Genomic DNA, 12,500 nt, shown 5'->3' with positions numbered 1-12,500 from the left:
ATATCCTGAGAATTGCTTGCCATATAATAACATTGTTTAAAAGAGGGAAAAATAGTCTTGCTGCACGGGCGGCCCGCACTTTGGTACAGTTCTTTGACGTCGTCTGTGAGACAACAACATGAAATGATTAATTTCAATTTTGACGAATACGTGAGCAAACGACACTAAACCGTCCATTTTGCTACCATTACGTTTTTATCACCACTCGTAGCAATATCGTTCGCCCGTTTTGAACACCGTGAACGAGATGGGATAATCGCGAAATTTTTGAGCCACGGACGGCAACCGGAAGTGGCTTGCTTTCCCTTTTAGCTTGCCTCGACACTCACACTCCCGGGCGTTACCCGGAAGTAAACATACAAGTCAAAAAGAATAACAGCTTACTTCCGGTTCCAGTTTGTGGCTCAAAAACGTCTCGTACTCAAGCTCCCCGGTTAAAAGAGGAAGAATAATCGTGCTACACGTGGGGCACACATTTTTGTAAATCTAGTACAACCATAACAACGCGAAATTCATGGTTTGGCCGAACTCCTGAGCATGCAACAGCCAATCATTCATTCTCTATCTTCACTTCATAACCGTTCGAACCAAACTAATTATGGCCTATGTACATACTGAACGAGAATGGGACAGCCTCTAAGTGGTTGCGAAAGCGGTGAGTTTGAAGGGCGTTTTTGTTGACGTTTTCCCTTTGTCGTTGCTTAAACTCTCTGACAGAAGTTGACAAGGAAGCTTAACTGCGATGGCGCATTATACTCCGAGAACTTGCTAGGGGTCCCTAGTGAGGCCCTGCCAGGGGGTTCCAGGGAAAATGGCTGGGAGGGCCTCCTTAGTATTGGTGCACAGGACCAAAAGATGTACGGCTATTAGAGACGAGACTGAACTGGCTTTCAGAATGGAAAAATATTTTTCCATTCTGAAAGCCAGTACAGCTATGGAATAAACACCAATCTTACCTTACAAAACGACCGCATAAAATTAAATGAAAGGCGTAGAACCAAGGTCTAACTACTGGCAATTTGATCCGTTTCATCCACTCTGTTTTATTAGAATCTCTCTGATCAGAGAAATAAAAACTGGCAGATACAACATCGACGATAATCATCGAGAATAACACCACGCACAGCGTATACACAGCCCAATTCGTATCCCCTTGATGCCAATGCGAGGCCACTAAATAACAATCCATGACGATGTCAACTAGAGATAGTAAAGCGGTGATAATGGGCATCAAAAGGCGAAGACTCCTCTGAGCTCTTTCTTTCCGTAAACTTGCTCCCAGGCTCGAGTGTGTGCTTGTTGGTTGTTGGTGTTGAATATGACAAATCTGAGGACTAAATATATAGATGAAAACAATTGTTGAGGGAACTGCAACATATACTTAGGTCCATGACTTCAAATTTAAAACTAGCTGCTTCCACAGAGGTCCAATTTCTTTTTCGTCTCCTCATTCCCACGTGGCACTGCGAAACTTCGGTCCAAAACCAGACAACAAAGGACTTACTGTAAATGTTCGTGGTGTAAGGAGGGAAGAAGGGGAGAGGTTGAGGGAGGGCGGGGGAGGAAGCGTTAAATACATATGAGGCGTTCATTACAGAGGAACAATTATTTCAAGTTAACTGTAACAACTATAAAATCCAAGTAAAAGTTCATAGTTCAATATCAATGCGGCGAAAACAGAAGGTTCATAGTTCTATATCAATGCCTTGGGATCCGAAGATCCCGGGTTCAATACCCGCTCTGACCACTCGTTGAATTTGATCCTGGCAGTCCCTGGTTTAACTTCGATTCCCAGCTGCATTTGCAAATAGCCAACTGGTTTGCCCCCGGCCAGTTGGGATTCTTAACAGTTGTTGTTGTTGTTGTTCTGTTCTGTCGTTTCGTTGTGTTTCATTGGCCCTGAAAAGCCCCTATAGGGAGAAGTCAATGAAGTATGTATATAGGTATGTATGTCATCTGGGTCAAGAGTGTTTTCACAATTGGCTTCGTCGACATCCGACTAAGGGATGACCTGAAAAGGGTTTTGGTGTCTGGGCTCATCCAGTATACACCTTATTCCAAAATGGCTGCCATTTTAGTATTCTTTTGCCATTTTGGAATAAGGTGTATAGAGAACTGTGTTTGTAACTGTTCCGATCCCTCTTCACATGGTTGGCCGGCGTTCTTGAAGCATTGAATCATTTAATCTTCGGTCTTGTTGTTCCTGGATGCTATCGAACCAGAACAAAGCGACAGAAAAGTGCCCACATTCTGAGGGTAGAAATTAAGAAAATAAAAGAGCGATATCGGACTTGAGATCGAAAAGGATTCAACTCGTATGCCATTGCTGTCCAAGCAACCAAGGTGTTAAATAAGTTGAATGATGTTGCTTTTATTAGATCATTTAAGGTACTTGTCTGCTATGTCATCTCTTATGGATTATGTTATGTCATCTGTCACGGAGCTTTCGCTAAACCCAATGGAATCAATGGCTCTTGTGAGCCAGTTCATGGATAAATTGCATTAGAACGTTACTTACCAGGGCTCCTTAGGTCTATCTCATGGTAAGCAAGAAGATCATTTAGATCTTATAACCGCGCTTTGAAAATTTATCTGTATTCTTACCACTATAGTCGCAACGTAGCGCAAATTCCAAAGCAGCCCTTGTTGATTCACTGATGACTATAGACACAAAATTAGTTGATCAATCTGTAGCACAACAACTGACAACAACGACTGCACACGAAGTTATTGCACCATCACTGATAACCGAGGTGAAATCCCGATTGCACCATCAGTCGTAGCCGTTGTAAAATCTCCGATGACGTAATGGCTTTAATTGATTTGGGTGGCAAAGTAGTCACACGAGTCAATTAATCCAAGAATTACGTTATCCACTGCTATCTTTAGCACGTTGGTTACTTCCCTACCAATGAAAATTGCAACGTCGACACATTCCATGGATAACGCAATGGCTTTTTATGTATTCAATACTCGCTTCGAATCAAGCGCTTCAACAACACAAAAAGGCAATATATTTTGTTCTAAATAAAGAGTAGAATTTTCATAAACTTTTAAGTACATTAACGTTCTAAAAGCTTTTCGCAAATAAACATCATAAATTGCGTGATTCGAAGTCCCACTGACTATATGGCCGAGTGGAAGTTTCGACAAAATGAAAAATAAATAAATAAATAAACAACGTGCCGAGCAAGAACCGCGCTTGGAAAAATTTATCTTTTTGTTTACCACTATAGTCGCAAGGTAGTGCACATTGCAGTCCTTGTTGATTCACTGATGACTATCGACACAAAATCGCCTGATCAATCTGTAGCACAACAACACATAACGATTGCACACGAACATATTGCACTATCACTTATAGCCGTTGTGAAAGCTCCGATGACGTAATGGTCTTAATAAATCTGGAACTTTCTTCGGGATATGTATGGTATAAACGATGCGATAATTACACTAAATATAGATTGAAATACGATAATTACACTTAATAAATAGTGAAATATTAATATATTTTTAAGTACAATATATTTTGTACCGAATAAAGAGCGGAATATAGATAAAATTTTAAGTACATTAACGTTTTAACAGCTTTTGGCGAATAAACATTATAAGTTGCGTGATTCGAAGTCCACTGAGTATATGGCTAAGTGGAAGTTTGGGTCTGCTCATCGACAAAAGCTAAAACAAAAAGATCTTTTAGATCTTATAACCGAGCTTTAAAAATTTATTTATTTTCTTACCACTAGTGAACATTCCAAAGCAGTCCTTGTTGATTCACTAATGACTGTAGACACAAAACCACCTGATCAATCTGTAGCACAACAACTGACAGCAGCGACTGCACACGAACTTTTTGCACCATCACTTATAGCCGTTGGGAAATCTCCGATTGCACCATCACTCGTAGCCGTTGTAAAATCTCCGATGACGTAATGGCCTTAATTAATCTGGAATTTTTTTCGGGATATGTATGGGTATGAACGATACGATAATAACACTATTCACAACTTACAGCTTCTCGTACGAAACCAGCAGATCTGTTTTTAGTCTGCTACAGACCTGCTAGCAGATCTGTAGCAGATCTGCGGGTTGTCTTCAGGTCATCTACAAATTATCTACAGATCATCTGTAGAATGTTTGTAGAATGTCTGCAGAATATCTGTAAAATGTCTGCAGAATAGGCCTAGTCTGCAATACATCTGTCGAATCTGCAGACAAAGACAAAGGACCGAAGAATATGAACCGAACCGAACCGAATAAGGACCGAAGAATACGAACCGCACCTGTGTTTCATTAACAGCTAAACCAGATATTAAATGCTGTCAGACACTCAAATGACAGCTTGAATTTGAAGTCATTTAGGACTTTGCTGGTATTAAACACACTATCCATATCCCAAAATAGCGAACTCGCGAGCAGTGAAATGATTGAAGAAGTATTGACAGCACATTTGTTTGCAAATCAAGTTAAGAATAGTTACCTTGAACGCCGGCCTTCTGTTTGGATTGCAAAACCGAGTGAGATGTTCACGTCTTCACACCGTAACTTAGCTAGTCTTCGTTCAGGGAATCACCATCAGCGTGTACAATGGAATCGGTGAGTACACAAATTCTTGAAACATAGGTCTTTTTACACGTATAAATTATTTCGCCGATTGTACTAAGCGGGTTAACGTATAAGTACTGTAAAGAAGCCTGCCATTGCATTTACAGGCCGTCTAAAATATACAGTTTCAGCAATGCCGGGAGACAGGGCAGCCACGATAAAGGACAATGTTTACAAAACTTGGACTATCCGACAGTGTGAAATTTTCAAAGAATTTCCGCGAAATATATATTCATTAATTATTCTGAGAATGGTCAATCGTTCTTTAAAAATGTCAAGCGATTTTTAGCATTATTTTGGCCGGCAGTAACATCAAGTTTGTCCCAACGATTATTTGTCGCGCAATTTTATTGGCTACTTTATGTCACGTCGTGCAAACACTGGGCGGTCATCACGCAATAACCCTCGTTCGATGACTTCTCTGTCGAAACTGAAGAAACAAAGCTTTCAACCAACGACATCATCAGCCGAAAATACCAGCCGCCTGACAGCTTTATTTGCTAAATAACTTATGAAAATGGAATTCCGGTTGAGAAAATTAAAATGTCTTAAAGTAAAATACAAAAAATACTTTGTTAACTTCTGATAATTAGTCTCTACCGATAGCCCAGTTGTCAGCATTGTAGAACTGTGTATGCAACAGTTTGCTTTGAAATAGTTGACTTGTACTACTCATATGCACACTAACGGCCAGTCTGGCCAATTTTAGCCGGGTATGCTTTAGGCAAAAGTCGGACCAGATCAACTCGGATCGCTCACCTTGGATCGAGCGAAAAACGATTTTGTAAACCAAAGCTATTCGACTTTCGACCCGATTTCACCAAGGTTGTCTTAAAGATTAGGACTTGGGTGATTTTTCGAGGTCTTATCTTTTTTTTTTTTTTACATCGATTCGAAGTGAGCGCTCCAAGTTGATCCGGTCCGACTTTTGTACCTGTCTGTAAAACACCCGGCCCACCATAGCCTTTGTACCCTTTCTTCCTTCTTGCCAATCGACCATTGTTTCCCGACCCTCAGCAAGGTCTCCATGTATTTTTAAAGTAGCTATGACACCATATTGACGATCCTCAGTCCAAATAACCACCGCAAATCAATCTTTTGGATCGGCCGCTGATCTAAAATTTGCCTTGTTTGCGCGCTAACGTTTGAAAGTGACACGAACTGATTCCCGTTTTTTTCATTGGATGTTCAAGGGTAGCCGGTGTCGAGTATCATCACGAGATTTAAGATCTGTGAGGTTTCTATCACAGAAGATATTTATCCTGCTTTCGAACAGGCACGCATTTCTTGTCTCCTTAAGTTGTTTCACTTTTGACTTATGAAGCCGTACGCGGTATACGGGTAATATTCAAGACGTCAAGTCATTTCAGCGCGTTTTTAACGAAAATATAAAAAGGGAAATTAACAGCAAATATTTCTTCATTTGGAGTTATTGGTTTTAGTATGTTAGACTCTCCGACTCGATAAACATTGACAATTTTCGTGGGGAGGATTTGCAACAAAGGTATTTTATATTTTTTCTTTTAATCTGATACCTTTCTTACAAATTGATTCTGTGGACATCAGATTAAGAGTCTGGGCTATGTTGCAGATCACGTACAGACTTAACAGATCATCTGCAGATCTGTTTCTCGTCTGCAGCTCAAAATTGTTGCAGCTAGACAGCAGAGGCCCCACATCTGCACAGACGGGTTTCGACAAAACACTGACCCCCGGTCAACTGACCCCCGGTCAACTGACCCCCTTACTGACCCCCCAACTGACCCCCTATTAAATCAATGGGAAAATGAATACTACTTACTTAAGCCTCAACAACCCTTTTTAAACGGCATTGTTCAACAGTATTTAAGTCTAAGCACCCATTTTAAATAGGTTAGCTTACATGAAGTAATCGGCCATCACAACAATAATCGAAAACTAACCTTTTTAAAATGGGTGCTTAGACTTAAATACTATTGAACAATGCCGTTTAAAAAGGGTGTTGAGGCTTAAGTAAGCAGTATTCATTTTCCCATTGATTTTATAGTGGGTCAGTAGGGGGGTCACTAAGGGAGTCAGTTGACCGGGGGTCAGTGTTTTGTCGAAACCCTGCACAGACTGAAAACAGATTCTGCAGACGAAAAATTGGTCTGCTGTTAATCTGTTTTTGCGAAAACAGATCTGCTACAGATCTGCTGTAAATCTGCTGGTTTCTTACGGGATTTCTTTCTTAAAAGTCACGATTAAATTTAATTGATTTTTTGCACGAGTAAAGGGCTAGCAAAGTAGTCACACGAGTTACATAATTCAAGCATTAGTACGGTGGTTATTTCCCTACCAATGAAAGTTGCAACATCGACACATTCTGTGGATCACGTAATGGCCTTTTATGTATTCAATACTCGCTTCAAATCAAGCGCTGCAATAACACGAGAAGGAAATATATTTTGTTCTAAATAAAGATTGGGATAATCATAAAATTTTAAGTACATTAACGTTTTAACAGCTTTTGGCAAATAAACATCATGAGTTACGTGATTGGAAGTCCCACTGAGTATATGGCCGAGTGGAAGTTTGGTTCAGCTCACCACAAAACAAAAAACAACAACAACAACAACAACAACAACGAGAAGAGCAACAACCGCGCTCCGCCCATGGCCGCACAGTTAACAATACTCATGCATGCGCCAAGCGTTTCTGTTCCTGAGCGGACTGGATCTCATAGTTATGCGCACAGAGAGTACAAAGTTTTTGTCAGGGTACAGACGGGGATCATCAAATAGATAGCATTGGATTGCATTGCACTGTACTGTTGTTTCAAATGAAGAGAAATTATCAATAAATGAACTTGTCATTCAAAACTTATAACTGCAGTTATTTACAACTTGAATATCTTGTTATTGAAATTCTCACCTCAGGAAATGCTTACTACTGAAATTCAACAAGAGAACTACTTTGTGTTATTAAGATATCTCCTGATGCAGTTGATATAGCAAAATCTTATTAACATTCTTTTTTATCACAGTATAGAGCCAACAATAATGTTGTTTTGGAATGCTATGGCCAAACCTTTACAGGAATCTGTAAATAAAATATTACTTTAAGTTGTCAAATCAATTTATCTGTCTGCAGTTAGTATTGTAACATAATGGGTGTTTTCACTGTCACACGACAAGAAAATATGCTTGGAACCGTTCCATGAGAAAAAGACAAGAACGTGGAATGTTGTCGGAGACAAATTCATAAACCACCTTTACAATTCTCAGGTCTGTGTGGTATATCGTTTCTGAGTTTATGATATTTGTGAAAGCGTTTCACGCAACAAATGGAGTTTTGTATGAAAAAAAAACAAAAAAAAAAACAAAACAATAAAAAACACAACATCTGGAATTCACTTTGCTATGAAAGCACTTACTTTTCGCGCAAGAGATGAAATACTAATTACTTGTGTATGAACACATCTCCCATTGTAATTGAAACGCTCAAACTGCTAAGATTCAAAGAAATACACTTTTTTTTCAACCAAATAGCTTTTTATCGTGTTGTCACGCAAGCAGCCAATTCGGAAATTCAACATGTTGTATTTTAGAAACGAAAGACGTCACGGAACTGGACACTTGAAATAAGGGTTGTTTACCATTTAAAAAAAAATTCCGGAAATTTCGGTGGAAATTTCCACCGGGTGAAAAACGTGTTCCGTCTAACTCAGGTCCGTTCGCCGCCTAGTGATCGCGATTTTACGCGCCAAAATTTAAAAATGTGGCCGTGAATAGCCTGGAAGTGGTAAGACCTTTCAAGAGTTGTAAATGGAACACACATTTCCATAGGAAAGTTTCCAACGGGAAAACAGGACTACCTTTTCAGAGGTTTCGTTTATTCCGGAAATTTTCCAGTGGAACGAACCAAAAACGTGTGTTCCATTTACATCCCAACCGGAATTTCCGAAATTTCTTGGTAAATGGAAAACGCCCAAGATTAATTTCTACGTCATCTCCAACCTCAAATAGATAAAAATTCAGAAGACTGCGCGATTTTGATTTTAGGATTTGATGACGTCACTGTAAAAAACACACCAGACAAATGATTTGCCAGGGAGTAACCAGAAAAAACAACGAACAATGAAAAAAACAATGAAAGAACAAGTCATGGAATTTTGAGGAAGACCAACGTATAATTTTACGAACAACTTCACCAAGCTTGAGGTCTTTGTGGTACATTGCTTCTGAGTTACTTGCCGACGCGTGTCACCTACAGAGCCGCAACCGTAGTCCAGCCAGAAATCAACAAAAATATATGGAGTTCACATTGCCATGAAAGCACTTTTTTTTTTCAGTTGCGAGAAAGTACACTTAAGTATAAACATACCTCCTTACAGACTTGAAACGTTTCAACTGCGGAGAATCATAACGAGAGACGTTTTTCATTCAAAACAAATTTCAGTGTAATTAATATGAAGTCACGCACAGAGACAATCCGGAAAGTCAAAATGCTGTATTTTCAAAAAAAAAGAAGAACGATACGGAACTGGTAACCTGTAAAAAGATTTGTTTTTTAGGTCATCTTCAATATCACATAAATAAAAATACAGAAAACCTCACGTTTTTATTTTAGAATTTGACGACGTCAACTGAATCTATCTGTGCAGAATCAAACAGTTTCCGATAAATACCTGTTGAAAGTCTGTAACTTTAAACGAAATCAATGCCGTACAACACAATGGCCATGCCTACGTTTGTACATGATACAGTAATATACTATCCATTTCCTACTCCGTTCTTCCTTTCGGTGGCAATAAAATCCTTGAAAGCAAAGGGACTGTAGACCAATGCAGATTAACTGTCATGACTGCTATGAATTCCTCGTTCATTTTTCTCACTATATCACCTTTCCGATTATGATATTAACTTTTCATTTTCCAAATCCACAAAGTTATTATTTTTTTTTGTTTCAGGCCGGAAAGAAAAAGTATCCGAGTTTAGCGTTCATATCGACGCCATTAAATAAAAAGTTATCTCCAAGACCTACCAAGAACGGCACCTTTCTATAACCCCCTTAAACCTTTCGTAGATAGGCCAATAAAAACCCCGGGACAAAAGTGAAACTTAGCATGGGACATACAGGAGAAATGTTTAATCGGAGTTTAATAGGTTAATTGGAATACATCTCTTTTTTAAAATATGGCCGCCATTTAAATCTTCTTTTGTATTCATTTAAATTAGCCCCTGATGCCTCGTTCTTAAGCTTAAAATTCAAAAGAATATTTTGCCTTGAACGAGGCATCAAGGTCTAATTTGAATTAAAACAAAAGAATATCTAAATGGCGGCCATTTTGGAAAAAGGTGTATGGAGTGTTTGCATAAGTGAGTGCCATCCAAGCCCCTTCAACAGTACTCCTTCGTAGGTTATTGACCACTAAATATCCATCATCGAATAGCTGAAGTAAACACTGACATCGCACTAAATATACTGCGAAATATCCAATATTAATGGTAATAGAGCTGAGTTGAGTGCAATTTGGTGATTTCAGACCAAAGTTGCACGACACGAAGTACAATTACGACTTTATTACGTCCATTTTGGTACTCACCCATTTTTTCGTAGCAAGGCGCCTGGAGGCGTTAACGTAGGGTATGTTGGTCTTCACTCTATACGCGAGAAATAACACATTTCATGTTGACTCAGCACTAGCCTCCTAAGCAGATCTACTTTTGGCTAATCACGGAATCTTTCCGCGTGACGCGCCAAAGGCCAACAGCAACACTATTCGTGACCGGGTGGGGCCTTGGCTCTTTATATATGCGTTCTTTTTCTTGGTTGGTTGGATACAATTTTGAGAAGATGGAGTAAGAAGGATCAGCGGCGTTATCTGCTTCGTGGAATCCCCCTTGTATGTAACCCGTGACCAATTGTTCTGAAATTCGAACCGAGTATTCAAATCTGCGTGCCAGTTTTAAGCCTGGCTCTAGAGATTCTGAATTCCCGTGGATATTTCCTTGATATATCAAAAATGGTTAGCTATGAACCATCGTTTTTTCGGAAAATAAACAGCGTTTTAAAAACTGAAAGCTATATTAAGCGTTTGATGAATCATTGTTCAGTTATTGTGCATTTTTCATAGCAACTTTTAGAAAAATCTTCAAGATTCCAATCAAATCTCGGAAGCTTCAAAGAGGAATTCGAATGTTCATTTCAGTCATGTGGACACTGGTCACGCGTGACACAGCTTGATTGCAGATTACAGTCACAAATCAGTAAAAGAAAGATAAACACCCGCTGTGGCCATCACGTCACGCCTGCACACAATCATTTCAGCTGATTCATTGGCAGCCACATTTTCGACCCTAGAGTCTGCGTTTCTTTTGACTTTTTTGGCTTTTGGTCAGCACAAAGAACAGAGACTCTGGCCAGATCCAAAGCACGAAGTCTGCGAATCACGGACTTCCGACTCGTCCACTCAGACTAAGAAATTCGAACAAAAGTGGTGGTCAACGGTTACAAAAATAGACCTTCACTACGACTGCGCATAAATTGGAAATGCCAAAGTCCGTGATTTTGGTGCCCACCAAAAGAAAAGTAGACTATGGGGAAGGGAATGTGGCAGCCATTGACAGTTGTTTCTGTCTTGTTAGACCTCGCGAGCATGAGATGCTAATTTTTTAGGCACCCATTTAAATGACAGCTCCACACAATCATGTGGTAAGCTGGGTTGGGAACAGCACGGGAATTTAGCCGGCTTAGAACCATCATGGGAATTTAGCCGACTTTAAGGTTTCAAGGTTTCAAGGTTTTATTTGCCATGATTACATATAATGTATCCGATTTAATAAACAAAATACAAAAAATTAAAAAAGGCGAGGAAGCCCATAAAGAAACTATAAGAGCTTATGGAGCTATGGGCTTCCTCAAATTAGACTAAGAAATTAAGTTTAAGATAGCACTGGGACGTAATACGATATACCATGATAAATCTGAACCATGATAATTCTCTTATGGTCTGATGGTTATGGATAGCGAGAATACGTCTCAAAAATCACTTCTATTCAGATTATTTTGGTGAAGTATGGCGATCAGAATCAAGCTATAACGACCGTAAACAAAACTTGTAAATTCATATGAACCTTTGCTATCAAAATTATGCAAATTCCTGCCAAAATTTGAAGTGACGTGAGGAGATCTTTAATATTCAATTTTAAGACGTTGCGCCTTGGGCAATGATTTAATTTTTCGTTGGGCGAATGATATTAGTAAAATGACTAAAAACATTTTTTAAATGTTTGGTATCTGCCACTTTGTAAAGGAATTTTGGAGGTCTGAATTCGGCCAAAATCCCATACATTCACCGTGCGCGTTTGCCCTTCAACCAATATGGGGTCAGAAACCGTGAAAAGGTCTATCGCTGGAAGTATTCATTAAGGTCACGAACGGTTTAGTGACCTCTTTACTCCAAACTTTCCATTTTTAGCCGCATTTCACATGCCTGATACTTCCGATAGAGGTTCTTTACATAAATGCATCGTCCTCATGACGTGTCTGCTTGTCTAATAACACAAACCTCCAAAGTTGTGGCTAGACAAAACCCTTTTAATGGGCTCTGTAGCCGCTCGGACGTACGGGATAACCACAAAATTCGCAATTTTTTTTCTGTGACCACCGAAGCGTTAAGGCCGGGCAAACGCTCGCTACAGCCTTGCATACGGAACCCGCGCCCGCAGTGCGCGCGGCAGTCAAAACTGTGCTATCCTGTCAATCATTTGCCCTTTCACCGGAAACAGTGCATTTCGGTTGTGCGTGTCGATCTACCGCCGTCGAAAGGAAGCGATTAAAGTCTTTATTCGCGAAGTTAACTCAAATAAATACATCATCAATACGGTTTTGCCGTCTTCTTACACTTGACTCGAAAATACCAGCCTGAATTC

General features: G+C 39.6%; 1 protein-coding gene and 1 pseudogene across 1 annotated transcript in view; one reads left to right on the top strand and one right to left on the bottom strand.

The window, feature by feature from the left end:
• The window catches only part of LOC138025285 (uncharacterized), a 411,211-nt gene that overhangs the window by 226,258 nt on the left and 172,453 nt on the right, over positions 1–12,500 (top strand). The window lies entirely within an intron of this gene.
• Positions 1–12,500, bottom strand: part of LOC138027114 (XK-related protein 6-like) — a 52,110-nt pseudogene that overhangs the window by 7,137 nt on the left and 32,473 nt on the right.

The sequence above is a fragment of the Montipora capricornis genome, chromosome 12 (assembly GCF_036669925.1).
Source record: "Montipora capricornis isolate CH-2021 chromosome 12, ASM3666992v2, whole genome shotgun sequence".
Classification (NCBI taxonomy): domain Eukaryota; kingdom Metazoa; phylum Cnidaria; class Anthozoa; order Scleractinia; family Acroporidae; genus Montipora; species Montipora capricornis.
The sequence above is the reverse complement of the archived record's forward strand: the minus strand, read 5'-3'. Positions and strand labels throughout refer to the sequence as shown.